Here is a 27,856-nt window from a genome sequence, read left to right as displayed (position 1 = left end):
GCCGAGCGCCCCGCCCCTCCTGCCAGGGCACGTGGGGGGCGGCTCCACACCCCCACGTGGCGCGCGACACACCTCCTCCTCCCTTCCCACCAATCAGCCCCACGGGGGAGGGGCGCGGCGGCGTTCCCCAGCCAATAGGCAGCGGCGGGGCGGGGCGAGGCGGCGATGGCGGCGGCGGCGGCGGCGGCGGTGGCGACGGCGACGCGGGGCTGGCGGTGGCTGTGAGTGAGGCGGCGCCGCCCCGCGGCACGAGCGGATCGGGGGCGAGGGAGCGGGGTCGGGACGCGGCGCCTGAGGGGGGCGCTGTGCGGAGAGGGCGGTGCGGGCGGTGCGGGGCAGGCGTCGGGCGGTGCGGAGGGCCGGAGGCGGCGCGGGCGGAGGGGCGGGGAGGTGAGTGGCCTCCGTGCTCTGACCTCGTGACGCCCCACCTGCGGCACCTGAGTGGCCTGGATACTGTGGGCATTTCGTAGCTGATTGCAGCTCGGAAAGCAAATGGGATCCTGGGCTCCATCAGAAGAGGGGTGGCCAGCAGAGACAGGGAGGTGACTGTCACTCTCTACTCTGCCCTTGGGAAGCCCCATCTGGAGTACTGCGTCCTGGCCTGGGGAATCCAGTACAGGAAGGACATGGAGCTGTTGAAGAGGGTCCAGGGAAGGGCCACAAAGATGATCAGGGGGCTGGAGCACCTCACCTATGAGGACAGGCTGAGGGAGCTGGGCTTGTTCAGCCTGGAGAAAAGAAGGCTGCAGGGTGACCTCATTGCAGCCTTTCAGTACCTAAAGGGAGCCTACAAACAGGAGGGGAATCAACTCTTTGAAAGGGTTGATAACAGCAGGACGAGGGGAAATGGTTTTATGTTGAACGAAGGGGAGATTTAGGTTGGATGTCAGGGGGAAGTTCTTTACAGAGAGAGTGGTGAGGTGCTGGAACAGGCTGCCCAGAGAGGTTGCCGTCCCTGGAGGTGTTCAAGGCCAGATTGGATGGGGCCCTGGGCAGCCTGGTCTAGTATTAAATGGGGAGGTTGGTGGCCCTGCATGTGGCAGGGGGGTTGGAGATTCATGGTCCTTGGGGTCCCTTCCAACCCTGGCCATTCTGTGACTATCAGAAGAGTATGTGATGAGTCTGTAATAAACATAAGTATTGCTGTGTACAGACAGTATTGACCATGGTGTTCTTGGGGAGCCCTGGGACTTGTTTGTGCTGTGCTAGGGGCCTTACAGTCCAGGTTAGGCTTTCCTGCCTTCAGTAACACCATCCTGCAGGGCACCCAGCGTCATATCCCAGCCTCTGTCTGACTGACTGAGCCTGCTGCTGGAGAGTTGCATGCATGTAAATGCCTTTCCTTTTCCCCCTGTACAGGATCGTATATGCTAAGAAGGACATAAAACTGTTAGCATCCAAGGAAGGGTAACAAAGATGTGGAAGGGTCTGGAGGACAAGACATGAGGAGCAGCTGAGGTCCCCGGGTTGTGCTCAGAGCAGCTGAGCTAATGGCGGCTGCAGCTCCTCACAGCTCTGCTCTGTGTGACAGCGACAGGGCCTGAGGGAACGGCATGGAGCTGTCAGGGGAGGGGCAGCTGGGGGTCAGGGAAAGGGGCTGCACCAGGGGGTGATGGGCATGGAATGGGCTGCCCAGGGCTGTGGGCACAGCCCCGAGTGCTGGAGTTCACAGAGCATTTGGACACTGCTTTCAGACATAGGGTTTGGATTTTGGTGATCCTTTGTGGAGCCTGGAATTGGACTCGATGACCTGCCTGATTCCCAGCAGATGTCACAGCCTGTCAGCAGTGGGAACTGCCTGTCCCTCATCACCCGTGCAGCTTTGGAGCCCAAAGGGCTGCCACGCAGGTGCAGTCCACAAGCTCTGGCAGGACCTGAATTTGGGGCAGCTAAGCGGTTGCTGACCTGAGCTGGATGAAGAACCAGGAGTCCTTGCTCACATTTCAGCTGGACAGCCATTTAGCTGTGTGCAATGCAGACAGAAAAGACAGGGATGACTTCAAACTTTGGCAATTGATGCACCTGTTGGTTGGATTTCATTAGCAGCTTTGTGGTCTGTAGCAGGAGCTAGCAGGCGCTCTGGGTCTGGACATCAGTGCATGTCCTATGGCTGCCACTTTTGTGTCTTTACGAAGATGTTGCTGTCCTTGCAGTGCTGCTGTGAGAATGCTGTTGGAGTATTTGTGCTGTTAGCAGGAAGATGAAACTGACGGTGCTCAGAGCATTTACAATCTGTTTTTGCTCACTTGTGATTTTCCAAGGCCTTTTGGGCTTCCCCTGCTTTGGAAAGATTTTTTTCTTGGAAAAAGTTTTTTAAAACTCCTTTCAGCTATTTTGAAGTAATAAATTCAGCTGTTTTTTTTTTTTTTTTCTAATTGCTGGAGGCGTTAAGTGTGCTTTTACAAGCAATATTGCAGTAAGGCATTGCATATGAAAACTTTTTTCACCACAGATCTGTGTGGAGGGTTCTCTCTGCGCTTAGTGTTTTTGATGCAAAAAGAACATTGCACCTGGTTGCCCTCAGCTATCTGACTGCAAGTGTGCTTCCCCCATGAACAAGAGGGCCTTTTACATCTGTTCCTTTACATGGCATGTTTTGGTCAGAAGCATACCCACGTGCCTGCACCACGTCAGTCGAAAGTGACATTGCTAACCTCGCATCTTGGCGGAGTGCTGCAGAGTATGGAATGCACGATGTGGATGTGTACAGCTTTGGGAGTGCTGCTGGAGGAGTGCTGCTTCTGCTGCTGTGCCTCTAAATGAGCGTGATGGATTGCTGTGGTGTGGTGAGGCTCACCGAGTGTCTTCTCGGAAGGTAATAGAGGATTAATGATAATTCCTCGTCACGTCTCGCTCAGGGACTCTGCGTATGTCATCTACAATTTCTGCCCTTGGAACAGAAGATATTTTGCAGAATTGGGAGTTTCTTCTGTTGTCTCCAGTTGCTATCTTCTCTCCCAGGATCCTGCTGCTGTTTCATCTTGTATCTCACAGGACAAGTTTGAGTCTGCTTGGCAAATTAGTCTTGATGATGCTTTTCATGGATTGGACGCTGGAGGGTGCTAATGCAATGAGATCTGAAATTGTTTCAGCAAATTAAAGGGTTCCCCTTTGTTACTTGTGAAATAGTTCTATTCTTTGTTGCAACATTTAAATGGGAAGACATCATCTGTGGTCCTCACTGGCAGCTGATCTTGCTCAGTGTGTGTAGTGCTCTAACCAAGCATGTCAATAAAGCATTAAGTCTGTGAGGGATTTCTTTCCTGAACCTTTGTAAAAAATAATAATAATAATAATAATCATTCATTTTGTACTCAACGCATTTTTAAGTGTGTCTTTCAAGATTATGGGCTTGGGATGAGTTTTACTGACTTTCTAGTGAATGATAAGAACGCTCTATGAGGCAGAACTGTTGAGAAACATCTACAAAACCTGTTTTTCTAGAAAGTGATTTTGGTTCACTGAAACTAGCATGGTCACATTGCTGGCTAGGTGAGCACCTGATCGTGGCTCGTGTGCTGAGGAGGAGAGGGGTGGCTTGAACACCACTGATGGAGTCCCTCATGCTGTGACCCTCTGTCTGGGGATCAACCTGATTGAGCTCTCTAACATCAAGCTTTGGGGTGGCTATATGTATCATATATGCACCATACTTGCTTAAAGGTGTTCCTGCTGGCCTAACATTATGCTGAGCCTATCTCTGCTCTCCTGTGCAGTTGGCAGAAAGATGCCAGCTCCCTGGTGTGTGCTCTGGCAATTCCATACCCAGTATTAGGGACTGCTTGAGCCAGTTATTGTCCTGGCAGCAGCAGAGGTACGATGCTGTCTAATTAATGCTAATGAGAAGCAGGGTGCAAAGCCAAGTGTGTACAGCTGATCACCCCTGGCACCCCAACAAGTCTGCTTAAAGCTGTCTCAGTCCTCAGCGATCCTTCATGGCCCTCCACCTGCCTTTGTGGAACCATTAGCAAAATGGGAGCTGCCAGTTATAAAGTGTTTGAGCAAAACAGGTTTGTTGCAAATACGCTTTCGCTAGAGATCTTTCTCACAAGGTGTGAGTGAATTACTGCTGTATCTTGTTCCCCTTTCCAACGCATTGCTCTGTCTTCTCCAGGAAAGCATTACTTTGTGTTTGTTCTTTCGCAGGCGTTGCAGTGTGCTTACATACAGACTGGTGCAGTTTTTCCTTCCTTCTAGAAATACGCAGCAGTTTTTCTCTTGAACAGAAGATGCAGATGGGCATGGAGAAAAGAGCTGTGTGTAAGGGAACCGGGTTAGGTCCTGCTCTGGCACTGTTTGAGATACACTTGCTCACCCAGCAACACAGCCGGCGTGGCTGGTTACGCCGCTTGGCATGATGTCAAGAACCGATACGCTAGCAGTGGTGCCAAAAGGATTTGCAGTTGTGCATTTCATGTGGGCTGCGGCCTAATTTATCCTGAGAGACCCGTGACTGGCAGAGAAGGTTCACGGGCCTTATGCCATAGGCACTCAACTGCACGGCGTTGCGTTTAAGTGCTGCCAACTGCTGGCTGCTGAACTCAAGGCGCAAAGCCACCCCTTGATGGGAGGGGAGCGGGCCGTGCCTGGGCTGCCCAGCACGTCGCTGAGTGCAGCCTGTCTGCTGCTCACGAAAGCCGTGCGAGCGAGCTCTGCGCGGCTCTGCTGCCTTATGCGACAACGAGCTGCTGGGCTGGAGGCCTCTGCGATCAGGGGTTGCTCAGGCCGGGGGAAATGCCCGTGCTACTGGATGTTCCTGAGGCCGCCTGCCTTGCCTTCTGCCCTCTGCTGCCGTGGGCAGGGCGACCACGCCTGCTTCCTTCTCTGCCATTTTAATTAAAAATGGTTGGCATCGGGGCTCTGCAGCAATGAAAGGGAAATGATGGAACTTTGAAGAATTTGGGGCATAAAGTCGATCTCTAAATTTTAATGTACTCATTGCGTTCAAACAGTTAATAGATGCGTTTTATTATTGGGCTTTCAGGTGACCTAATTTCCCTTAGTACTGTACATTTAGCTTTATACATCTGCACCTAATTTGTAAAAAAGGACTTAATGAGAAACTTCAAACAGTTTAAATGTCAATTACAAAGCAAGAGAGGTTTTAAGGTTCCAGTAATCTGTCCATATTGGTCATCGAAACATGATCCCAGGTGGATGTTAATTCAAGACAGATGGCATTCCAAAGGCACAATTACAAAGAGCTTATATATTTTCAACACTAACAAGCTGTCACGCTACGTTGTAGCTACACTTCCAATACTGTATTACTACAATTACTGCTTTATCTGGTGTGGACTTGGTAATAAAGGGGTTTGATTCCCCACTCTTGAGTTGTCAGTGGGATTTCTGAGGTGAACTGGAGAGTGGGGTAAGGTAGAGTGAATATCTTTCATTTGGTCATGCTGCTGGGTTATTTTGTTTGATTGGCTGGTGGTTTGGTTGTTTTGGTTTGGTTTTTTGTTGTTTTTTTTTTTTCTTTTAAGTTGGTGAAATGCTATTCAAAGGAAGGAGGGGGAATATTGCATACATGCACAACAAGACTAGCTCATCACAGAAGGATTTCTATTTCCTGGCAACAATAATTAGCATTAGTCTTATCAGCTGCTAGGAAATAGCTATGACGACCTGTTGAAACCCACAACATCCTGGATGTTTTCACTTAAAAAGTCATCTGAAAGCTTTTGGAGCAATGCATGTGTTACTTGGAAAACTGAAGTCAAAGGGATTGATTGTGACTTTACTTGCAATGGTGTCAAGAGGGAGCAGTTCCACCACAGCTGGGCAGAAGCAGTACACCCAGAGCAAAATCAGGTTTGAATTATTTGTAGGTTTCTAAAAGGGTGATTAGGGCCATAGGCAGAGAAAGAGGGGCTGAATGATACAGGCTAAACGCAGGACTTCCCTTAGACCTAAGCATCAGCCTGTGGTAGACAGCAGGATCTGGTGTGAAATGTTTGATCTACGTGTCATATTTTAGGTGGACAGGGATCTGTGTAACTGATCATAGCTATGTGAAACACAGTAGTATGTAATTTCCACTAATTTGTTTGTTTGTTTCTTGAAACCAGGTCATGAAAAAGCCAGACTTGCACTGCTCTGCCTGGATAGTGTTTTAATAGGCTTTAAAAATTCTACACTTTTAGGAGCAAGATTAATAATTCTCCCCAGGAAGGTTTTTAAGCTCCTGTGGGTGCGTGTATTCTTTAAAGAGGTTCTGAGAGTGAAGGGCTTACACGTCTGCTAATTTATCTACCTTTCACTGGAAAGCAGAGCAGGAAGCAGGAAGGCTGTGATGCTTCATCCTCAGAGTGCTGGAGTTAAGTGGTGAGGTTTTGCTTTTTAATTTTTGCTTTCAGTTAAAGAATGCTGCAGATGTGTTTTCTGAAAGTACCTTGCTTCCTTTTTGGAGGAGATGCAAGTGTTGTTTGAAATACGCAGCTCGTCAATAAGTGAACTGGACTCCTGAGCTACGCTTGAAACAAAATGCCAATTTTACCTACAGTTTTACTAGGTTTCCTGGTTTATACAGTGGCATTTCAATGGCCTCTAGTAATTGTTTTTAGCAGGAAAAAAAAAAAAATCAAACAAAAATGAAAAACACAACCCAAAGCTCATTAGCACAGAATTTGGCATGCCTTGAATCGTTAAATCTTTATATAAATGCAGAAGTAATTTGTAGCAAACAAAGTCCTTTATTTTTTTTCGGGAAAGGCTTTCTTTTGAATTTTCAATTCTGGCTGCTGAGGTCCAGGTTGTTTTCCAAACGTCAAGTGTGAATTCAAGAACAGAGGAGGAACCAATTCATGTTTTAATTAAATGTTATGTGCGATTCTTGAGTGTCAAATATACTAATGGTGATAAATGAGCAAAATTGTTTGGAAAACAAAAGGTAATAAGAGAATGCTTAGATGAGTTTTTACATCCATGTATTTAACTCAAATTCAACACCAGCAGTGTTGCTCTCAAGTGTTTTCCCCTCAGATTCTGCAGTGCTTATCAGGGTAACACACCGTAGGCCTTTTATTTGTATCAGGCTGAGGTTGAGAGCTAACTGATTTTTAAAGCCAGAGCAGGGAGCTTTCTTGCACCTGGAAAATGAGGAGAGCAAAAGCAAGGGACATGTCCGCATCCTTTCCCTGATGGCTCTTCACCTGTGAATTTGAACTGCAGTGGTAATAAAAGTTTTGTGGACCTCATTTTATGTGAGATCATTAAGTGACAGGAGAATTCAGGCCTAGCTGCCCTTCATAATTCAGGACACCGAAAGGTGCCATTTATAAGCTCAAAGCGCCTGCGGGAAGGCAAAACAGGCTTGTAAAACTTAGGCTCCAAACTCCGAAAGGTAACTTGTTTGTACTGCTGGCTGTAGAACGTCAACAATGCAAAGGTGGTTGGTACTGGTTTTAAAAATGGAAAAACACCTGCCTCTAAGAGGAACTAATAGCCTGCATTTTCATAATTCTGGTGGTGGTGTGGCTTTTGCCTCCAAAGAAAATCCCAAAATATCATGGAGAATGAGCCAGGAAAGACACTGGCAGCTCAGGAAACAAGTCCAGTCTTGGTTCTCCTGTTTTCACTGGTATGCTTCCACTGTTTATGATCAAAATGGAGCAGTTAATGCCTGGAGATGTTGGTTGTTGTGGCAGGACTTTGGTTGGTTCATTTTGTCGTTTGCTCAGTCAGGCTCTATCATACATTCCCAAATGTATGATAGAAATTTAGCCATCCATATCTAAAATAACTACTAGTTATCCGGTTAAACTGTTCAATCTTGTTAAAGTCCCTTAACTACAATTAGTTGGGTGTCAGTTTGCACAATCAGAACCTAAATTCCAATGAAGACAAGAGCTGACTGCACGTCATGTCTGCCTGCAGCACCTCTGTTTTGCTAATCGCCATGAATTCAGCATCTACATGCTTATGCACCCGGTTTTCAGCAGCACTGGGCTATGGAACCGTACCTAAAGTGGCACCTCTCAGAAGACATTTTATGTAGGATCCACAGAACTGGCAGCGATTTGGAGACCTATGTTTATTATGCCATTCTTACACTGCTTTTGTTGCCACGGTTGACGTGCTTGGGGCCCTAAAGCATGGAGTTTAGTATGACCCCGGGGCCTTTCCAAGTTTGACTGCAGGACTCAAACCTTTATATCCACTATTAAAAGGCAGTTATATGCCTGTTTATGTTAGAGCCAGGTGCTTTGTTGCCTGTGGACATGCTGTTATTTGACAAAACTTGTGGTTTTTCTCTTTGTCATCAAAATATGAGAAGTGTTCATACTGTACTTACATTTATCCCTCCCTCTTTGCGAATGGACTGGCTGACTTCAATGGACTGCTTTGATTCCTGCAGGAGGATTCGAGTCAGGGTTTTCCAGCTCTCCGTAAGGACGTGTCTAACAGCACTACCACAACACCATTACTTCTGTATTTTCTTCATGAAAAATACGCACTTGCTAGGTGGCATTTCAGTAACATCTTTTCAATGACATTATTTGCACAGCATTTTTCATTTAAGCTCTCTAATCCATAGTACATTTCTAGAGTTTTGTGTGTTCATTTATTTAGGCTTTGTGGGCTTATTGCAATAAGCATCAGCTTTTTTGTTGTTGGATCTGTAATAACACTGAAGCACTCCAAGACACTTTGGGTTGTGTCAGTGCAAAACACTGACTTTGGTACACTGGAAGCATAAAATCTGTTTTCTTACTAACTGTTTCTTTGGGAAGTTGATAGATGTGAAAAATGTTTAACAGGTTTTTTTCTTTCCTGTGAAACTAAGCTACCGAGGAAATCTTCTACTGCTACATGCTGCAATATGTCAGAAACACCGGTATGTTATAGTTGCATCATTATCTAAAGGAAAAATTGAGTGTGGGTTTGAAGTCGACAAGTGATGAAAGTAGCTCTGAGGTTGTCAATTAGAAAGCCAAGGCCTGGAATTGATAAGTTAATGGCCGGTTCCCTTGTCACCCCCTCACTTTTCTGCCTGCTCCCTCCTCACCCCGCAGCAGCTTTATTGCTCAGAACATAAAGGAAAGGCTCGTGTTGCTTTGTGTCCCAAGATTTATCTCACTAATATCCTTCACTTACATTCGTGGCGGGTTGCAGTGTTCTTAGTGTAGACAGGTAGCTAAGCACGGAGAAATGAAATGCAGCAGAAAAAAATTATTCTCAAAGTGGTGCCTTTTTTTTTTCTTTTGTACATGGAGTACATGCAGCAAGTTTGGAAGCATTACATAATTCAACTTGTCTGTGACATTCAGTGGCAGCCAGTTGGAATCCATGTGCTCCCCTTAATGGTGGAGGGCAACGTGCATTTTTTTTTTTCCAAAGGGAGATACTGGTTACCAAAGTTTGTGATATAATGCCATATAATGCAATAGTGTTTGCATTTTCCTTGGGCAGGAAGGAGCAAACATATTGGCAATTTCTCCTTTCTAGAGGAACGTGGCTTTAGACAAATAGGTAAATTCTGGAGCGTAACAAACAAGATTTTAATCATTCTAGGTGCGCCGTATTGTGGGAATCCTCCCAAACTCATGTAAGCAACTTTAAAGGAGTATTAGGAGTAAAACATATTTCAAACAGGCATTGCACAAAACAGGGTACGATTCGTTTTCAGTTTCTGAAAAGCTTATGTACAGTGTGAGGTGTTTATGGCTTGTAAAAGGCTGCAGATGGGCGCTCCTGAACTCTGAGGTTTTCTGCTCATGGCACAGCTGCTACAGTGACAATGGAAATCCAATAATTTTTTCCACATAACCATCTCAACCAGACGAGTAATAATTAAGGGTATGAGAAGGCAGTTTAATTTGTAAGCACATTCAGCTTTTTGACCTTTCTGGTGCTTTCCCAGTGACCGGCAAACATCTGTTGAATGGTAAAAAAACTGCAGTTGCTGTTTACCTGCAGCAAATAATCCAAACAGGGAGCTCGGTGTATGGCTGGTAATCTGGTGTTCCTCTCTCCTTCGGCAAGGTCTCAAAATGTGAAATAAATATTATTCTAGCTTAATTCACAGGAAAAGACATGTGACATCACGCTCAACAGCTGAGTGCTGGATGGCGCTCCCTCTGCCTGAGGTACCAGCCCAGCCCAAGAGCCAAGCTGCAGCCTTCTCCATCCCTCTGCAGGAGGTTTGACTACAGAAGAGGTAGCACAACACTATTTTCCATAACTACTTGTTCCTTCTGTACCATACTTTGACTTTTTTCCTGAGGTACCTCTGTCTCATAATACTCATAAATGTTGAAAATGTACGGTGATTTCTTACATATTGTGGCTCTGGAGTTCTTACTAATAAGGGAATGAGCTCCTCTAGTGTTCTGTTCCAAGACACATTATCTCAAGGTGAAGAAAGATCACAGCATCCAGATTAGCCTGGTCTGTTCATATCACCCCTAACAGACAGATAGCATAATCACAGGCTTCCCTCCTAAACTGGTCCTTTTCTTGGCATTTTGTTTTATCAATGCAGGAGATTATTACAGTTACTATTTTGATTTTTTTTTTCCAGAAAGCTTATAGTGTTAGATCAGCAATCCTCACCTTCCAGAGGAATAGGTATCGCTTTCTGGACTTTTCTTCCCTCAGTCTCTTTCATTTAATTTTATACCTGTTGCCTAGTAGATCTGTTGCTTAGGTACCATTTGGAAAAGCCAGTCTGTCAAATTTTGGCAGTGCCAGTCACTGTTCTGCAAAGGGCAGACCAGTGCCAGAAATCTCCAGCCATCTCTTTCTTATATTGCAGCAGGGTGTTGGCCTCTGCACGTGCTTTTCTTTCCCCCCTCCCATTTGTTTTTTGCTGTTATTTAACTACATTTTCTCACTGATGGTAATCTTTCAGGGGAAATCTTTCTTCCCAGCAAGGATGAGACCACGTAAGCTCTTCAGCTCTTTAGAAGCCTGCTTGAAATTGATCACTTCTGTCTGAAGGTCCAAAACCTTACTCTGAACTTTTGACACTGCAGAGATTTATAGGGCTAAAAAATTAAAAGCGTTCCCTTGCACCCATGTGCTGTAGCTCTTCTGACAAATACCTGGAATCATACATGGTGTTCCTTCCTTCCTGTGCCAGTGGTCTCAAACCTGGAGCTCCTGCCATGACTCATGTTCTCCATATTCAGAATCTTAAAAAAGGGAAAAGCTTGTCTAAATTCAGCAATTTAAAACTTTTGGAACGGATGAAAAACATGGTCAGTACGCTAGAAATCAAAAAGAAAGGAATAAAAAGTGCTTACACAAAGGCATGACAGAAGAGAGAATGATGACTTGGCATTTCCAAATTTTGAAATCTAAAGTAGTCCACTGTTATTTCAACGCAGACAAGAAAGACTTCCTTCGACTGTGTCTGAAATATACTGTCAAAGGGCTGCATTTCTTGAGGCACCTGCAGGGTTTATTTTTCTTTGAGTGTGAGGGCTTTTCTGAAAATCAGCTTCTTTGTCCTCTTTCGTTTGGGAAATGATCTGCTAACCTTCAAACACCGCCAACAAGTTGGAAAATCTTAAAGAGAAAAAGGAATGCACAGGGGCTTAGGTTTGGAACTGTAATGTGTGACTGTATAAAATCATTTATTCACTAGGGAATGTAGGAGCCAAAACTAAATGGTTTCAAGCCAAATGTAAACTTATAGGAAGAATTAGCAAGAGTTCGGGCCTCTCTGGTATTACAGACCTCAAGGATACTTGGAAGTCTTGACCACCTTCCTGATGTATCTGCTGCAAAGCATTACAAGGTCTGCTGTGTTGGGAGGACAGGCTGTAGAATATCTTCACTCTACAACCATGAAGAATGTTCAGAAAAGAAAGGTACTGACATTTTTTTAACATTTTAGACATTTCCAGTTTCTTTTTTTCAGACCGCTTTCTGATTCTACAACTGATACAAATATTTTCTAGCATTTTTGTATAGAATATATGAGACGAAGTCTTGCTAGCTTGCACCATTAGTAGCTGTGATGCCAGCACCTTCCTTCTTAAAAAAAAAATAGTTTGGAACTCAATGAAAAGCAAAGAGCTGAACCCAGGATCAGTGTGATTGGTAAAATTAGTGATCAAGAAATAAACAACAGTTTCTAAAATAATGGTTTCATTCTTAAAACGAAGTATATTAAAATGGTGCCAAGGCCTAAGCTTACTGCAATCTGCATAAATCATAAAAATAAAGAAAACAGGAACAGTGCTTTCTTGCTTCCAGGTTGGAAGTCAGAACATTGAACTGATGAAAGGCACTGCCTAAACACTGGAAACCTGAGTTGCTTGCAGTACTGAGTTGGCTTTTGAGATCAGCAGTCTCTTCTGCAAGTACCAAGAGAATATTTTCTTCAATACATTCAATTAACTGAATTAAATGATTAATTTATTCTTGACCAATTGGGAGTTGAAAGAAGCAGAAAAGCTTGTTCTCTACCAATTTGAGAATAAAAGGTAATTATGTGAGGATTAAATTTTGTAATACTACAATGTTGAAGGATATTATGACCAAATACAAGATTGGTGCTAATTCTAGCTAATACTGAGTTATTTTAATAGGCCAATTTTAATCAAGTCACACCACAATTTATGTACGTATTTTTAAGTCCAGCTTGTTTACAACAGTGCTGTGCAGCTGATAAACCATGTCTCTAATTTTGTTGTAATCCAGTTTCCATCCAAAGAAGCACAAATCATATGTACACACAAAGGGATCGGCTAGTAAATAAGAATTGCGCCATACATGATTTCCTAATAAAAATAAAATTAATGTGAAAAAATACATAATGAGGTATAGAAAAGCTTAAATAGATATCAGTAGAGCTACTCTGTCCTTCTGGCTAGCAGTAAGGAGTGCCAAATTTAGTGTAAAAGCTATATTTAGTTACAAAGCAACATACAAACTGAGAATTAACCTTTCTTCAAGAATATAACTAAAATGTTTAAATGGGAAAACAAGATTCAAATTAATTCTTTAACTCGAGGTTTTCTGGTTGCTTATTTAACTCATTGTTTTGAAATAAGTGGCTTAAATGATTTCATTCTGCTGAAAGTCATCAATAACTGAGGTACCTATAAGGGAAATAAATGCAAGTAAGTACAAACTTGACAAAAGGATCTGGAAATTCAGCCAGGAATGTGAACACAAGGGAAAAGGGAAAATAATTTTTTCAGTCCTGTCTCTAAACATTTGGCATATGGGACACCCCACAATGAAATTTAATTACCTCTTCTGCCAATGGGATCATGAGAAAAAAGGTGCTTCAGGCAGTAGCAGAATGAGCTCGGGAGGGCGGCTGGGACGAGGAATATCTCGGTCAGCATCCTTTGGCTGCAGAGATGCCAAATCCTGCTGCAGCCGGTCCCTGGCACCCAGGCTTTCGAGTGGGCATCACCCTGTGTCCTTCCACGTGGTGAAGCTCTTCCTGTAGGTGCCAATTCAGCACTTTTCATCATAGAGCTCTGAAAAAACATTGCTTTCTGTTTCTGACCAGACAAGATCGATGACCAGCGTGATGGAGCCGCATGGTGTGGCGCTGCCAGGCCAAGAAGCAGATCTTACAGTGCTCTGGTGCGATGCTGTTGGTAGCTTTGATGAGTTTCCCTGGCTCCCCACTTTTGCCTCACAATTATTTCCTGAAATAATGCTATATGTCTTGCTTGTATGTCCTGAGCCTCCAGGAACCTCCTCCCAGTCACTTTGCTCCCGTTGGTGTGCGCAGCAGGGGATTTTTGTAAGGGTGAGCCTGCTGCTCACTGCTGGGACATAGCGATGAAGTGATGAAGGATGTACAAGCAGCATAAAAGCAAGATGGTAGATGTTTGCAAGGTCATCGATGTGAAAATGGCCCTCCGTTGTCCTGCAGGCAGCCCTGCTAGGCTTGAGGCTTTATGTGGTAACCAAACAATACCAGCACGCGTACGCAATGCTGGTGTAAAGGCTGTGTGTTACCTGCCCCATCTGGCTGCCTGGATTCTGTGTTTAGGGATGTGCTATCTCTTTGTAGTCCTTCTTTGAGTAAAACTTGGATTTTGCCTCACGGATCTCTCTGTGATGCCTCACGCATCCACTGTGAAAGATTAGCATTGTATATAGGTTTTTCTAGACCAATTTTCAGGATGACTTGGACCATTTTTTTCTGTAATGTTTCTAAAACTGGCAGAAGAAGAACTTTTTTTTTACGCCTGCATACGCTGCAAGGAATATTTTAAAATAAAGATTTTTTTTTTTAATCTTTAAGCGAGTTTAATATGAGGTGCCAGATTTTAATTACAGTTGGCATTTATAAATGTGGTGCTGGCAATGGCAACCATATTGCTGAAAAAAGGCATAAATTTTGACACCGGCAATATGGGAGCCCAGCATAGGAGACTGTAAACCCAGTTGCATTCTGTTTTAATATGCTGGTTTAAGGAAAGAATTTCTAATGGTTCGTGTTTAAATAGAATGTTTAGGGTTAGATATAAAGTTGTTCTAATTTCAAACTATTTTGTAATTTAGGTCCTACCAAAGATCGGCTGCAGCAGTAAGTTTCTATTAAACAGCCTCTAAATAAGCGTGCTTAAAGTAGGAAAATAAGATGCTTCATTACAAGAAATGAGGTTGGCATCTACCAGGTTTTCCATTAAGTTCCAGGTCACAGACAAATAAAGGAAGTATGTTAGGAAAAAAAACCTTTTTAAAAATAATTAGGGAGATGTCTGTTTTGTTCACCAGATGGAAAATCAGTAGTTGTGGGTGGTCTGTGCTGGATGGGGCATCTCACAATTGGCAGGACTATGCCTTTAACTTTTAAAGTCCTGGGACAAAATGTGAAAGTAATTGACTGTTCAGAGTGCTCTCTCTCTGGATACCTATCATTGCTTTTAAAACCAGGATTTGGTGAGTTTCTGACTTTTTTTTTATAAGAATGCTCAAGCTGTTGTGTCTCGTATCGGGCCAATGGGATATATTTTAGTAGCTGTGCACTGGGGCTGTTGTCTTTTGTGATTACGCCCATGTGTGCCTGTACTTGCATGCGCACAACTGAAACACCGCAGCTTTGCAGTTCTCTGTTAGCACGTCGTGCACATGTTTTTCATCATATTGTCAATGTTTGCCGTGTCAGGGTGTATCTAAACTGCCAGTTAACAGCACTTGTTTCTTTCCTGTGGCTCGTTCTTTTTTGAGATTCAGATCAGAAATGTCTATCGATTCGCCAGCCTCGCTGAAGAAAAAAGCTGCAACCTTGTTTTTGCAAACAAGAGGAAAATCCCTATTTTAAAATAAGTCAGGGCGTTGGAAAAGCTCCGTGAATCAGGAATGTCATTTTTTTAGAACAATCAAGTAAATCAAGTGTGCATATGCAAGGAAGATGTGTATACATATGCATGTGAAATCTGGTTATTTAAGAAGGTGTTCGAATTTTCTCGGTGGAGTTTGCAACTTTGCTCACCGTTGCTGAACTGGTGCTTTGTAATTTCCAAGTTAATGTGGAAAAATAGTATATAGAATGTGGAAGAAGAGTTAGGAAATCTTTGCATTCACATTACAAAACACAGATTTTAGTATCTGAACCGTGATAAGAATGAGTGCTGATCAGAGGTGACCTCTAAAAGAATGAGACAGAACCCATTTATGGCATAGGAGGTAATTGCTTTAGATTTTCCTTACTTTACAGCCAATTTTTTTGCAGTTATCTATATGAATGGTCACGGAGAATTGAATGTGTGTGTTATGTGTATATTGTAGCTTGTGTTAAACCGATCCCCACACTTACTATGGACAAGCATTCTTGAAGATAAGTGAGGCACTCAACTTAGTACCTTCTTTGTAAAATCCCTTTTGCTATGCATGACATGTCCTCTGTGTTTTTTTTCCTTGCAGTAAATTATAAAGCTTTTTTCTTTCCATGAATCTCCTTCCAAGAAAACACATCCAGCCTAATAACACTCGCCTTGAGAACGGTGCATTGCCTCCACTACAAAGCCGTGTTTTCATTGAAGAGATAATTATAATATGGTTTAATGTTCTTGTCAACCCTGAAACACTGTCCCTAAAGAGTGCTATTCTGGAGGGTGTCTTTTTGAAGAGAGCTGAATGTAGTTAGGAAAACACACATAGAGCCACACACTTTTTCTGGTAAACTAAGACAGATTTTTAATGCAGTGTGTGCTTGCTGAAAAGAATTAGACGTTTTCTAAGGACATAATTTAGGGCTGCTGCTTCATCCAGATTTCCTTGTTGAAAATGTGGAAATTTTGCTTCGATTTATTTATTTTCACACACACGCACACAGTGTTTATAGACTTTAAATCTATACAGAGACATAAACCCATGACAATAATTAAAATGCTTTTAATGTGCTTTGAGGCGCAGACTTCAAATGAGTAAAAAGCCCAAACTGGAACACAAATGGTTCTTCCCCGGCAACAAACATGCTTGGCTGTTGATATGCTGTAATTTTCTGCTTTACTTAGTGAAAACAGCAATTACTTATTTGTCCCACGTCCCCCCCCCAGCACAGATGCTCCTCAGTCTGTCCATTTTCTGGGCGCTGAGCAGGCTGTGCGAGTGCCTGTGCGCGTGCATGTGCTTTAAAGCAACGTAAGGCAAGTTCTCCCCTCACGCACCGTGCCGCTAACAGCATTTATGTGACACGGCCACCAGCCCGCCACCAGCTCCAGACAATGGTGTGAGTGCAAAGTAGTGCTTTGCTGTGGAAACGTTTGCTCCCAGGTGCAGGTTTGTAAAGCACCGAGCGGGGTTTACAAATGGGCGCATGTGCAGAGAAAAGCTGGATGGTCACACCAGTTAGGGCCGCCGCCGGGCTGAACAAATCTCTAACATTGCTTTTGCTGTCTTGTCTTTTGTGACGGTCGGGTGGTCGTGAACTGTGCCTGGTGCTACCAGGAGCTGCGTATTGGGGAGCAAAAAGCCTCGGAGTGGAACTGCGGCAAGGCAAAATTCCCACTGCCTGCAGCCGCCCTGGGGTGTTCCCGCAGGTTTCAAACCCAGTTACGGCTGGTGAGCTTGTGGCCACTCCACAGAAATACTTCTAACCAAAAGGAAAGAAAACAGACTTGAAAAGGTACGGACGACACAAGTCCTGCAGGCAGCACGAGGCTGTGTACGTACACGAGCAGCGCGTGTTCCAGCCCCACACGGCCTGACTTCTGAATCTGCCGTTTGCGGTCTTGAATTTAATACCTAATTATTTTTAAGGGCTAATCTTAAATGAGGAATATGAGCTAATTAATTGAAAGTAGGCATTTTACTAAGTACGTAATTAGTGTAATTCTGTAGAGGTAGTGTAATAGGAGCACAACGCATGGAAAAAGTATATTATTTGATTCTGCATTACAGTCATCCAATCGTTAGCAATCCATTTGCTTGCTCTGAAGTCTATGGGATTTTTTTTTTTATTTGGGTAGGAGGAATCACAAAGTAGGGCTTTACATTACTGCAGAAAATAATCTTTCTAGAGAAACTTTTCACCGCAAAAACCTGCCTGACAGACAAACATTACAGGGTCAGTACTGCCACACACCGTTATAATATCCTTGAGATTTTTCCCCTGGGGAAATCTGCAGTGTAGAAGGCTGCCCTTCAGAGAATGAGTGCTTGTTTCAGGCAGAACCAGTGTTTTATACCCACATCATCAACTACGTTTTGCTTCTCCCACCATTTTGCTTTTGTTTTGCAGTGGAAGGAAAAAGAAAATACCAAATCTTGGTTGATGAATTTTATCAAATGTTACTTAGTGAATTTAGATGAGAAGTGCAGGAGAGGATTCCTGTTGTTCTTTTTCGTTCTATCGTCTGGTTTCTTACTGGAAATTTTCCTTATGAGTTTGTTTTGTTTTAACAAGATAAGTTCTAGCCTCATCTCTTTGATGCAAATCAGCATATGGATTTTTCATTGGCTTGTTTTGTTGGGTTTTCTTTGATTTCTTCATTTGTTTTGATTTTGGTTGTTCTTTTTTTTTTTTTTTTCTTCCCTAAAGTACCCCTTTTAATTCTGGAACAAGTAACTCATTCTGAGATTAAAAATTGGAAGAAAGCTATACAAGATTTCCCAAGCAGGTGAACACGACTAACTTTTGTAATTATACTCCTTTTTTCCCAACACCCTCCCCCAATATTAATTTCTTTATTTTTAAAATGTTAACTATGAAGATGTCACATTTAAATCCACTGGCATGCTAGATGCTGCAGATGAGACTCAATGATACCATCTGTCCTGACAGGCAGGTAGCTTTGCTGTTTCATTTCCTCATAAATTGCCCTCTCTGGGAAAGACTGTCAAGGGATACTTGCAGACAGCCCGTTTCGTGCTGTCCTCCTGCTGCCCAGAGGCACTCTTGCCCAGACAAACATTCTTGCTCCGTTCTTAACGTGTCCGTATATTCCGCTCTCTTTCTCAGTGAAATTTTGCAAACAAGGAGTTAATTGTTAAGCTCCAAATACTCTGGGTCTTTGTTTGAAGCCAGCTTTATTTTTAACACCTTGTGTATTCTGAGGCACTTGATTTCCAGCTTTCACATCCAAATGTTGTGATGGAGAGAGAAAGTGAATTGAAGGCTGCATTGTCATGTTGTGGGTGATAGCGTCTTGCTTTAGTGGGTAAATGCAGTCTCTGACCCCATTTCCTTTGGAAATTCCCATGAGTTGCATATTATTGATGTCAACTGATTCACTAGTAATATTCTATTTAAAAAAAACAAAAAACTGGAGGAAAATTTTGCTGAAATTCTCTTCTGATGCATGTTTATTATTAAGCTCGTTTTCTTTTATGATAATGGCATTCATTCAGCCTGCAGACCTCCATACATAGTGCATTCTTACAATTCTTTGCTCATAATGGGAGGCTCCGCAAAGACGTGCGCCAGCTCGAGACAGCCTTCGTCAGGCTGCGGAGCAAAATGCCCACGAGTTAGGAAATGTCAGAATTATGATAGCTGGTGCAGTTGAAGTTCAGGCCTCTCACAGAGTCGCATGATAACGCCGTCTTTAATTTCAGGATCATACAGTTTTTTCCACAGGACTCCTGTCTCAGTTACTGAGCAGGATGGACGATGCTGAGTTAATGAGCAGTTATTCAATATTTTGTTTTCTCCTAATTTTTCAATGTGTAGCCCTAGGCCTTATTTACTGCACACTATTGAAACCCTGCTGTGAAGACAGAATTGTTAATTTCCTCATGAGCTTTTCTATGGCACTTATTGCTATAAATATCTGAATGCTTAACAAACATTAATTAATTTATCTTCAGAAAACCCTTGCGATGAAAAGGGCTGGTATTACTGCTGTTTTACGAACAGAGAGCTGAGGCACAGGGAGATGAGGATCATGACTGTCCCACAGACATGAGTGCTCAGTTGTCAGCTTACAATGAAAGGAGGGATCTGCGTTTCAGCATTCAGCTTTGAGGAACCTTGCCATCAGAGCTGAAAAGCAAGGCTGGGTTAGAGAAATAAGCTTCTTCTACTCTTACGAGAAGCACTAGTGAGTTGAGCTGTGTAAAAGCTGTGTAAAAGATCATATTATTTCATTAATGGCTTCTTTGTATTAAAAGAAAAAAAAAAATCACTATGCCAAAGACAAAAGTAAAGAACATCCACCAAAAAAACAGAGGCTTTGGGCACACAAGTCCTTTTCACCTGCACTCTTTTACTTATGTCCAAATAATTCTAATTCTATGCCAAGGACAAAATTTTGGAGACCCACAGAGCATTGTGGCTACGGCTCCACAGGAAAAGCTGGCAATATGTGGAATATTCAGTGAGCAGGGAGCTACCTGAGCCCAGAGAAATACTGCAAAAATGCCATGCCTTAAATCACAGGCTTTTCTTAAATCTAGCAACCTTACGTTGGGTTTCAGGACAGTGCTTTTGTTCACTTGAGACTCACTCAGCCCTTTATTGCAGTCACAGAAGCACCTGGGAATTTTATTGAATTAGGCAGGACCCTAGCAGAAGAAGCAGATACGAAAACACTGATGGGAGCACCTTCTTATAAATTGTTCTGTGGTAAGAAGCAATGGCATCGGTTCTTTCTGAAAAGATTCAAACATGTTGCTTTCCAAAACACTACCTTAAATAGTATTATGCTTGACTTACCAGATAGAATCATAGAATCATAGATTCAGTCAGGTTGGAAAAGATCTTAAAGATCGTCGAGTCCAACCATGACCTAACCACACTACCCTAACAATCCTCCACTAAATCATGTCCCTGAGCACCACATCCAAATGGTTTTTAAACACATCCAGGGATGGTGACTCAACCACCTCCCTCAGGAGCCTATTTAACAACGCTTTCTTTAAAGCAGTGTTTCCTACTATCCAACCTAAACTTCCCCTGATGCAACTAGAGGCCATTTCCCCTCATCCTGTCACCTGTCACCAGCGAGACCAACCCCGCTCTCGCTGTAAGCACCTTTCAGATACTGGAAGAGAGCAATAAGGTACAACCTCAGCCTCTTTTTCCCCAGACTGAACATCCCCAGATCCTTCAGTCTCTCCTGATAGGCCATATTCTCCAAGCCCAACACAAGCCTTGTTGCACTTCTTTGGACATGTTCCAGCACCTCCGTGTCCTTCTGTACTGAGGTGCCCAAAACTGAGCACAGTACTCGAGGTGAGGCCTCATCAAAGCTGAGTACAGGGGCAGGATGACTTCCCCAGTCCTGCTCACCACACCATTCCTGATACAAGCCAAGATGCCACTGGACTTCTTGGTCACCTGGGCACACAGCTGGCTCATGTTCAGCCAACTGTCCATCAGAAGCGTTTGCTTGGTGGAGGGCAGATCCAGTTAGTTATCCAAATAATGTATGTTAACTAAGTGCTGTTTAAAGTAAGAAGGTAGATTTTAGATGAGTTCATTCATCATCTAGCCTCAAAGGTTATGTTTGGGCCTGTTAATGTCATCCCCTACATATCCAACAACCATGCAATGATACACCAGCTAGCACGACTTCTGTGTCCCCAGTTAAGGTCAAAACCTAAAATAAAATTAAAAAAACATCCTAAAACCTTAAACTTTCAAAAAGGAAACATGAACAGACAAACAAAAAAAGCCTCCCAGGTTTCTACGGTCTTCTTCATCCAGTTGTGATTCAGTTCAGTTCTCTGAAACATCTTTGGGAATGTATTGCTAAAGGTGATTTCATAAGCTGTGTGCCCCAAGGGCTGAATTTATGTTATACCAAAAGGTGAACTTGGCTGTTTCCTAATTTCTTGTTCATTTGTTTTGTAGTCTTAGTGATGCAGTTTAGGGTAGTCTTGCCAGGCTTGCTGAGAGGGCATTTTAGCACAAAATGACACTGAACCTTCCATGGTCTCCTGGCACAGCTGGAGAGCTGGGCTGAGCAATGCCCGGGTGTGAGTGTGGTGTCACATCAAGGTGTTGGGCGCTGATGCAGTATCAGCACCCTCTGGCTTGGTGCAGCAGGCAGGAGACTCATCTTTGTAGCAGAAGACACAGGAAAACAAGATCGCAGGAGATGGAAGGAAGATGGGTGTTGCAGTACCACTAGGGCTACTTGCAGCCTTTCCATCACCCAATACAAGCAGATCATTGGAATCATGACCTGCCAAAATCCCACTGCCTTGTCTAACAATTCGATTACATTTGATGGCACTGATACTTCTGTTTTTTGATGGTGTTCTGGGTTGTTGTTTTTTTATTATTTGGGGAGGATCTCTGTGACTAACAATGTGTATGTGCATTGGGTGCCACTGCATGTGATGCAATGCCTTCTGCTCCAGCTCTGTCCTGTCTTCAGTGTGTTTTTTCAGTCCCATTCTTCCTCCAGGGCTTCACAAAACCTCAGAGTTCTGTGGGAATGCCCCATTGCCTCACCTTCCCAGAGCTGCTGGGAGCCACAGTCACAGGGCAGAAGTTGTGGGATCCATACCTGAGCTGTGCCCATGGAGCTGCAGCAATGGGCTGGGACGCTTCATGGTTTAGTCTGACTAAGGGCTGTGCATGGAAGGAGCAAAGCAAAACATGCAGATTATTACCATCGCGGATGTAACAGATCTTACCTCCTGATGTTGCTCTGAAGTTTTTCAGAGTTTTTGAACTTGGGTAAATCTGGGTGACTTCTAATGAGTATGACAACAACATAATGTACAGTCCAAATACTCACAGAATCACAGAATGGCCAGGGTTGGAAGGGACCTCAAGGATCATGAATCTCCAACCCCCTTGCCACAAGCAGGGCCACCAACCTCCCCATTTAATATTAAACCAGGCTGCCCAGGGCCCCATCCAACCTGGCCTTGAACACCTCCAGGGACAGGGCATCCACAACCTCTATGTGCAGCCTGTTCCAGCACCTCACTGCTCTCATAGTAAAAATTCCCCCTGACATCCTAAATCTTCCCTCCTTCAACTGAAAATCATTTCCCCTTGTTCTGCAGTTATCAACCCTTTCAAAGACTTGATTCCCCTCCTGTTTGTAGGCTCCCTTTAGGAACTGAAATGCTGCGATGCTCCCAGCCTTCCTTGCTAAGTCTAAAGAAATTTGAAGAGGAACACATTTAAAGGTACTGGTGATTTTAATACAGTGAAGAGCCTCGTTCATTAAAATCACCTGTTACCACTGAAGGTTCAAGTAACTTCAGCCTGAAGCAAGCACGTAGCACAGACATCCCTCTCTGGTGCCTAGGTGCAGACCAAACCAAATGTGGAGGTTTGAGGTTTTTGTTAACAAAAAGACCAACATTGCTAATGCAGACCCCCTGCTATTGATACACCAGAAGTGTTGGACTAGCAAATTAGCACAGAGGAAATCTGCAATTGCAGAAAAAGTCGGGTCTCATGATTGTAGCAATTGTTTACATCTTTCTACAACAAAAAAGACTGTTTAATCACGTTACATTACAACCCTGTGTTCAGATAGTGGGCGCTCACATTACTGCTGTTGTGAAGATGAGTTGTCACTTCTCTGATCTAGGTTGCTCTCACAACAAAGAGGCATTAAAGCTTTTTGTTTGAAATAGAATAAATAGAATAATTTCTTCTGGTGTGAGGCTGTGCAACAGTTTCCCTTGTATGCGCCCTAAAGTTTAGCCTTCACTAATTGGTTCGGAAATGAAAATTAATCAGTGCAAGGGAAGGGAATTCACAGCTGAATTCTAATTACAGAGTAAATAAGCAAAACCATGGTCGGACAAGGCGAAAGCATGGCATGGGAGCGTAACGCACAGCTCTAGCTTGTTAACTGGAACTGCTGTCCTGAAACAGCTCTGTGTGCTAGCTTTTACCAGCAGCAGGCAGCTGGAGGAAGGCAGGAGATGTACATTTAGGAACCAGCTGTGCTGGTTGAGAGTGGCTCTACTGCCGCTCCAGGAGATGTGATTGCTTCTGGGGATCTGCCTCAGAGATACCTGATACACTCTAATGGGTCTCATTTTGCCTGGAACAGGGTTGGGGGCACTTCTGCAACCTTCCTCTACTGGCAGGGCTGGAAGCCGATGGCGTCTGGCTGCTGGGTCCTCCCAAGCAGCCCAGGTTGGTGCCTGAACAGGTCCTGTTCGGAGGAGGACATTTGCCTGCAGCCTTAAATCATTGAAAGCAGCGTGTGTCCTGCTGCTTTACGCTGCTCCCTAGAAGGCATTTCATATACCTGTTTCTCCCTCACTAAGCTCATAGGCTTTCTTCTGACATTCAGTCAATGGCACCAGATTCCTCACCATTTCAGTAAAGGTGTCTTTCCTTTTTTTTCCACGTTCTCCATGAAATGTAAATTCACCCATTGGCTGATAGGCTACATCTTTCCTAAGGTTCTGTTCTGGTAACATTAGGTTGAAAAATGTAAAGCAAAATATCCAGAGTTTTGGAAAATAATACTTTTCCACTCCTGATATTTCTCATTTAAAGAAAATTGAAGAGCATTTTGTTTTACTTTGTTTTGCTTTCATTCCTCACTCTCTCTTCCTCTTACCTTTTTTTTTTTTTTTTTTCTTTTTCCTTTTTGGTTTGATAAAAAGGCCAGTAAAATGAAAACCATACACCAGGATGTGCCCGTACACTTTGACTGAAATAACAAAACGCCAAAGCTTTGACAGTGATTTTTTTTATTAGTTCTTTCTCAATATAGAACAAGACATTCAACAAGCTGTAGTTAGTGCTTCCCTTGCAGTGCTCTTTGTGCTTGTCTGTGAAGAGCAATACAAAATTCTGTAGCTACAGAATTCAGGCTGGTATCCTTCTGGTTTGCTCAGGGGTCATGTGAAAACATGGTGCTGAACCCTGTGCAATTGCTGCTATCGCCAGCTTCTGCTGCTTCTGTAAGGAGCAGAAGCAACCACAAGTGAAGTTGTATGGAGCAAGGGAAGATGATTCCTTTTTGCAATCTCTTTTCTGCTAGACTTGTAATGGCTTAACTTGAATTGGCAGACAGTGATAAATGCTGATTTAAAAAAAAATAAAAATAATTCTGAAGGATTTATAAGATGTTGAAAATTGCAACCATGCAGGTGTACATCTGGTTCTCTGACATGTGCTCCTTTCTGCCTCTTTCTGCTCTGAAACCGTGGCACAGCCTTTGCACTTTTAGAGGGACTTAGGAAGGAAAAAAAAAGAGGCCAGGCTTGACAAAAGCTGCTCTCAGCAGTTATGTTTGGTGAAGTTAAAGCCTATTAGCCATTGATTATTTTTCAAGCATAAATTAAGCCCTGCTTTGCCCAATGGATACCATCTCCAATGGAAGAGCCCGCGACGTGGTGAGCTGTACTTCCATGGCCACGCTGCCTTCTCCAAATAACAACACTGCCACGAGTTTTTCTCGAGGAGAGCGCAATCTGCATTGCGTGCTTTCGAGGTTTTCTGCTGCTGCCAAAGCTAATTTAATACTTCAAATTAAAGCCTAATCCTCAGCCCGATGGGGCTTCATTTCAGGCCCATAAAACGTGCAGATCCGCACTCGCTGCCCTGGGGTTGGCATCCCGGGGGACGCAGGGTGGCAGCGGGAACAGGACCGGCCTATCGACGTGCGAGGCTGGGGCCGGAGGGAGCGGTGGGAAGGAGCAGCGGTGGGAAGGAGCAGCGGTGGGAAGGAGCAGCGGTGGGAAGGAGCAGCGGTGGGAAGGCCCGGCCCGGGGCCTCGCCCTGCACGCCGCCCTCCACGCGGGGCCGCCGCGGCCGCCAGGTGGCAGCGCTGCCCCGGCGGAGCGGAGCGGGCAGAAGCCGGCGGCGGGGAGAGCCCCGGGAGGGCACGGCCGCCTCGTTTCCCGTCTTCTGATACACGCACGGCTCGCTTTTCTCCTGTTCAGCGAGGGTGTGCGGCGGGCTGGGCGTCGTTTCCTAGGGTACCACTGCGTAGGACGCTTGACTGTGTAAAGAGCCATCACTGTTCCACGCAGGTGAATTGTTCGTGGATGACAGTCATAGAGATGGCAGCAGTTAGCTTTAGTGCCTCCATCACGACATCTGTGCCTTTACAGCCAGCTGCAGGAATGTGAATGCACGGACGGTCTGCGGCCTGCCTGATGAGGAAAGAAACAGACGTGGCATCAAATAGTATTGTCTAAGGGCTGTCGGCCTAAATCCCTCGTGCCGTAAATCGGACCGATGCCATTTAATCCAAAGGAATTGCACTGCTTTGTGAAGAATTTTGTGGTCGACCGTTCAGGAAATGCCTGTTTTCTGCTGGGAAGGAAGGAAGAAAGGAGCCCAGTTCAGCCCCGTCGCCATGAAGTGACGGCTGTTGTCTGATGCAGCTCTGCTGTTGCTGCTTGGTGCGATGCTCGCAGTGTACATGCAGGAGTGATTCATCGCCGCGCTCCTTAGCTGAGATAGCAGCCAACCCTGCCGCTAAGGTTAACCTGTATGATGCATAAGGACAACAGATGGGAATTCTGGTGTGGAGCCACCACAAAAAAATAAAAACATGTTCCAAAGGGAAAAGGATCTTGTATTTCTGTGCCTGAACCTTTGATCTTCCTTCACATCTGAAGGGAAGAGTAGACCTTTTGCTGAAGACACATGGTTTTGCATCTGTGAAAACACAGCTGTATAGAGCAAAACAACACTGGTGGAAAACACAATGGGTTCGCTGTGTTACTTTAGATCTTAGCATTAAAGTTCTTAAGAAATACTGCTTTTTTTCAAAGAGCCTTCCAGAAGCACACTCTCATTAGGCTGTTGTTTGTTGAGATTTTATTCTGTGGATGTTAAGGCTCATCGGTGATCAGGAGACATCTGCTACCTACATATTTAAAGCGAGCTCCTGGGAAAGCCTGGCAGCCCCTCAGTGGCCCTATTTTAATGGTATTCTAAAAAAATACAGAAACAAAAGCGTCAAAATTTATAGGAAAGCACGGACTGGCAAAATAACCTTGAGAAACAGTCTCACTACAGAGAAAACAATCCCTATCACAAGTGCTGTTGTTCGTAGTGCTGTGTGTAAAATATATAGCTATTTCAGAATAGCATGCCATCTTTCCTCAGTCGCCTCAGAGCTCCCTGGAAAGCAATAGGGGTGCCTCTGGCCGCAACCTGAGCACGGTGGCAGCTCTGCCATCATGCCAGCTGCCTGTCCCCTGCCTCCCAGCGTACACAGTGACACACTGCTGTCCCGACCATCCAGAGCATCCCAGCCAGCTCCGTGAGCTTGCTTCACACCTCTCGTTCCCCAGCAGCACCGCTGCTTGCTCTGTTGGGTCAGGAGTCCCACTGAGGTCCTCTTTTTACACGGACTGGTTTATTGCAAAGGGCAAAGAGGGGAGCTGAAAGGAGAAATGCTCAGTGTGCACAGCTCGGCAAACACACTGTTATTTCTTTGAATGTAGCCAATTGCTTCCTGAGCAGGGAGTGAATTGGACTCTTCTTTTAATTCCTGATGCTGGCACACCAGTGTTTTGCTCTTAAAATGGATCTGTCTTGCAGCCTCACAGTGAATTTTCAAATGTGTTCAGGTTCCTAAACATGCAGCTGGCACGTAATTGGATTTTGAAAAGAGCATAAGCAGGTTAGACATGGCAGCATCTACTGAAATCGGTGGGATTTATGTACCAATCCTGCTCTCAAAGATCCTGCCAGGTGCCCAGGGAATCTTCAGTAGCCCTGGAAAATCTGGTCACAGTCCATCCCTGTGGTCACTCTGCTCACATCAATATTTGTCTCCCATCTCTGCCCCCTGTCTGGCCTGCACTGATGCCGGAGCCCTCTCCTTTGTAGTTCCTAACTCAGAGACATCCCTCTTCATGCCACCTACCAAACAGGCTCTTCAAAGGCTTGGTCAAGCGGCCCTGCACCTGCTCATATTTTTCAAATTAACTTACCTCTCCTTTCTAGTGACTTTTAATTCATTCTTTGCGTTGTTTTGACTCTGTATTTGGGGATAAGAGCCTGTACAAACAGGTATGTGTGTGCACACAAGGAGGGCAGTGTGCTGCAGATCTCTGTGAATCTGCATGTCTCCAGGTGGACTGCGAGCCAACAGGGCATTAATTCTGTGATCTGCCCACAACTGCTGGATTTCATATTTAAAGCATGGGAACCCAGAATCAGAATATTAGTATTTTTGATTCCTGGCTTGCTAGAGTGGTCGCCTCATGCAAGCCGTTCCCCATCTGTACAGTGGATCCTGCCTCTCCCTGTGCACGCGTGTCGAGCCCGGGTAATTAATTAGAGCCCGTGCAGCCCTCTGAAATCCTCTGACAGAAGGTGCTGGAAGGTGCAGCAGGCTGCTTGGGGCCGAGCAGAAAGCTGCTCCCCAGCTCATTCCCAGAGACATGCCTCTGTTTTCTTCAGGGGGAAACAAATTAGGAAGGGAGCAACCGGCACGCGTGCCTCCCTCGCCGCGCATCCCAGCGATAACAACAGCTTCATTAGCGAGCTGACAAAAACAAGAGATGAAATATTAACAGTGAACACAGT

At 44.4% G+C, this 27,856-nt stretch overlaps 1 long non-coding RNA gene across 1 annotated transcript; it reads left to right on the top strand.

Moving 5' to 3' along the window:
* The first annotated feature begins 150 nt into the window (after positions 1–150).
* Positions 151–6,976, top strand: LOC128071604 (uncharacterized). Its single transcript, XR_008201894.1, has 2 exons — positions 151–221; positions 1,360–6,976. It is a non-coding gene; the product is annotated as an uncharacterized LOC128071604 (long non-coding RNA).
* Positions 6,977–27,856: the final 20,880 nt, after the last annotated feature.

This window comes from Tympanuchus pallidicinctus, unplaced genomic scaffold (assembly GCF_026119805.1).
Source record: "Tympanuchus pallidicinctus isolate F22 unplaced genomic scaffold, pur_lepc_1.0 scaffold6, whole genome shotgun sequence".
Lineage (NCBI taxonomy): Eukaryota > Metazoa > Chordata > Aves > Galliformes > Phasianidae > Tympanuchus > Tympanuchus pallidicinctus.
This window is presented reverse-complemented; position numbering and strand designations above follow the sequence as displayed.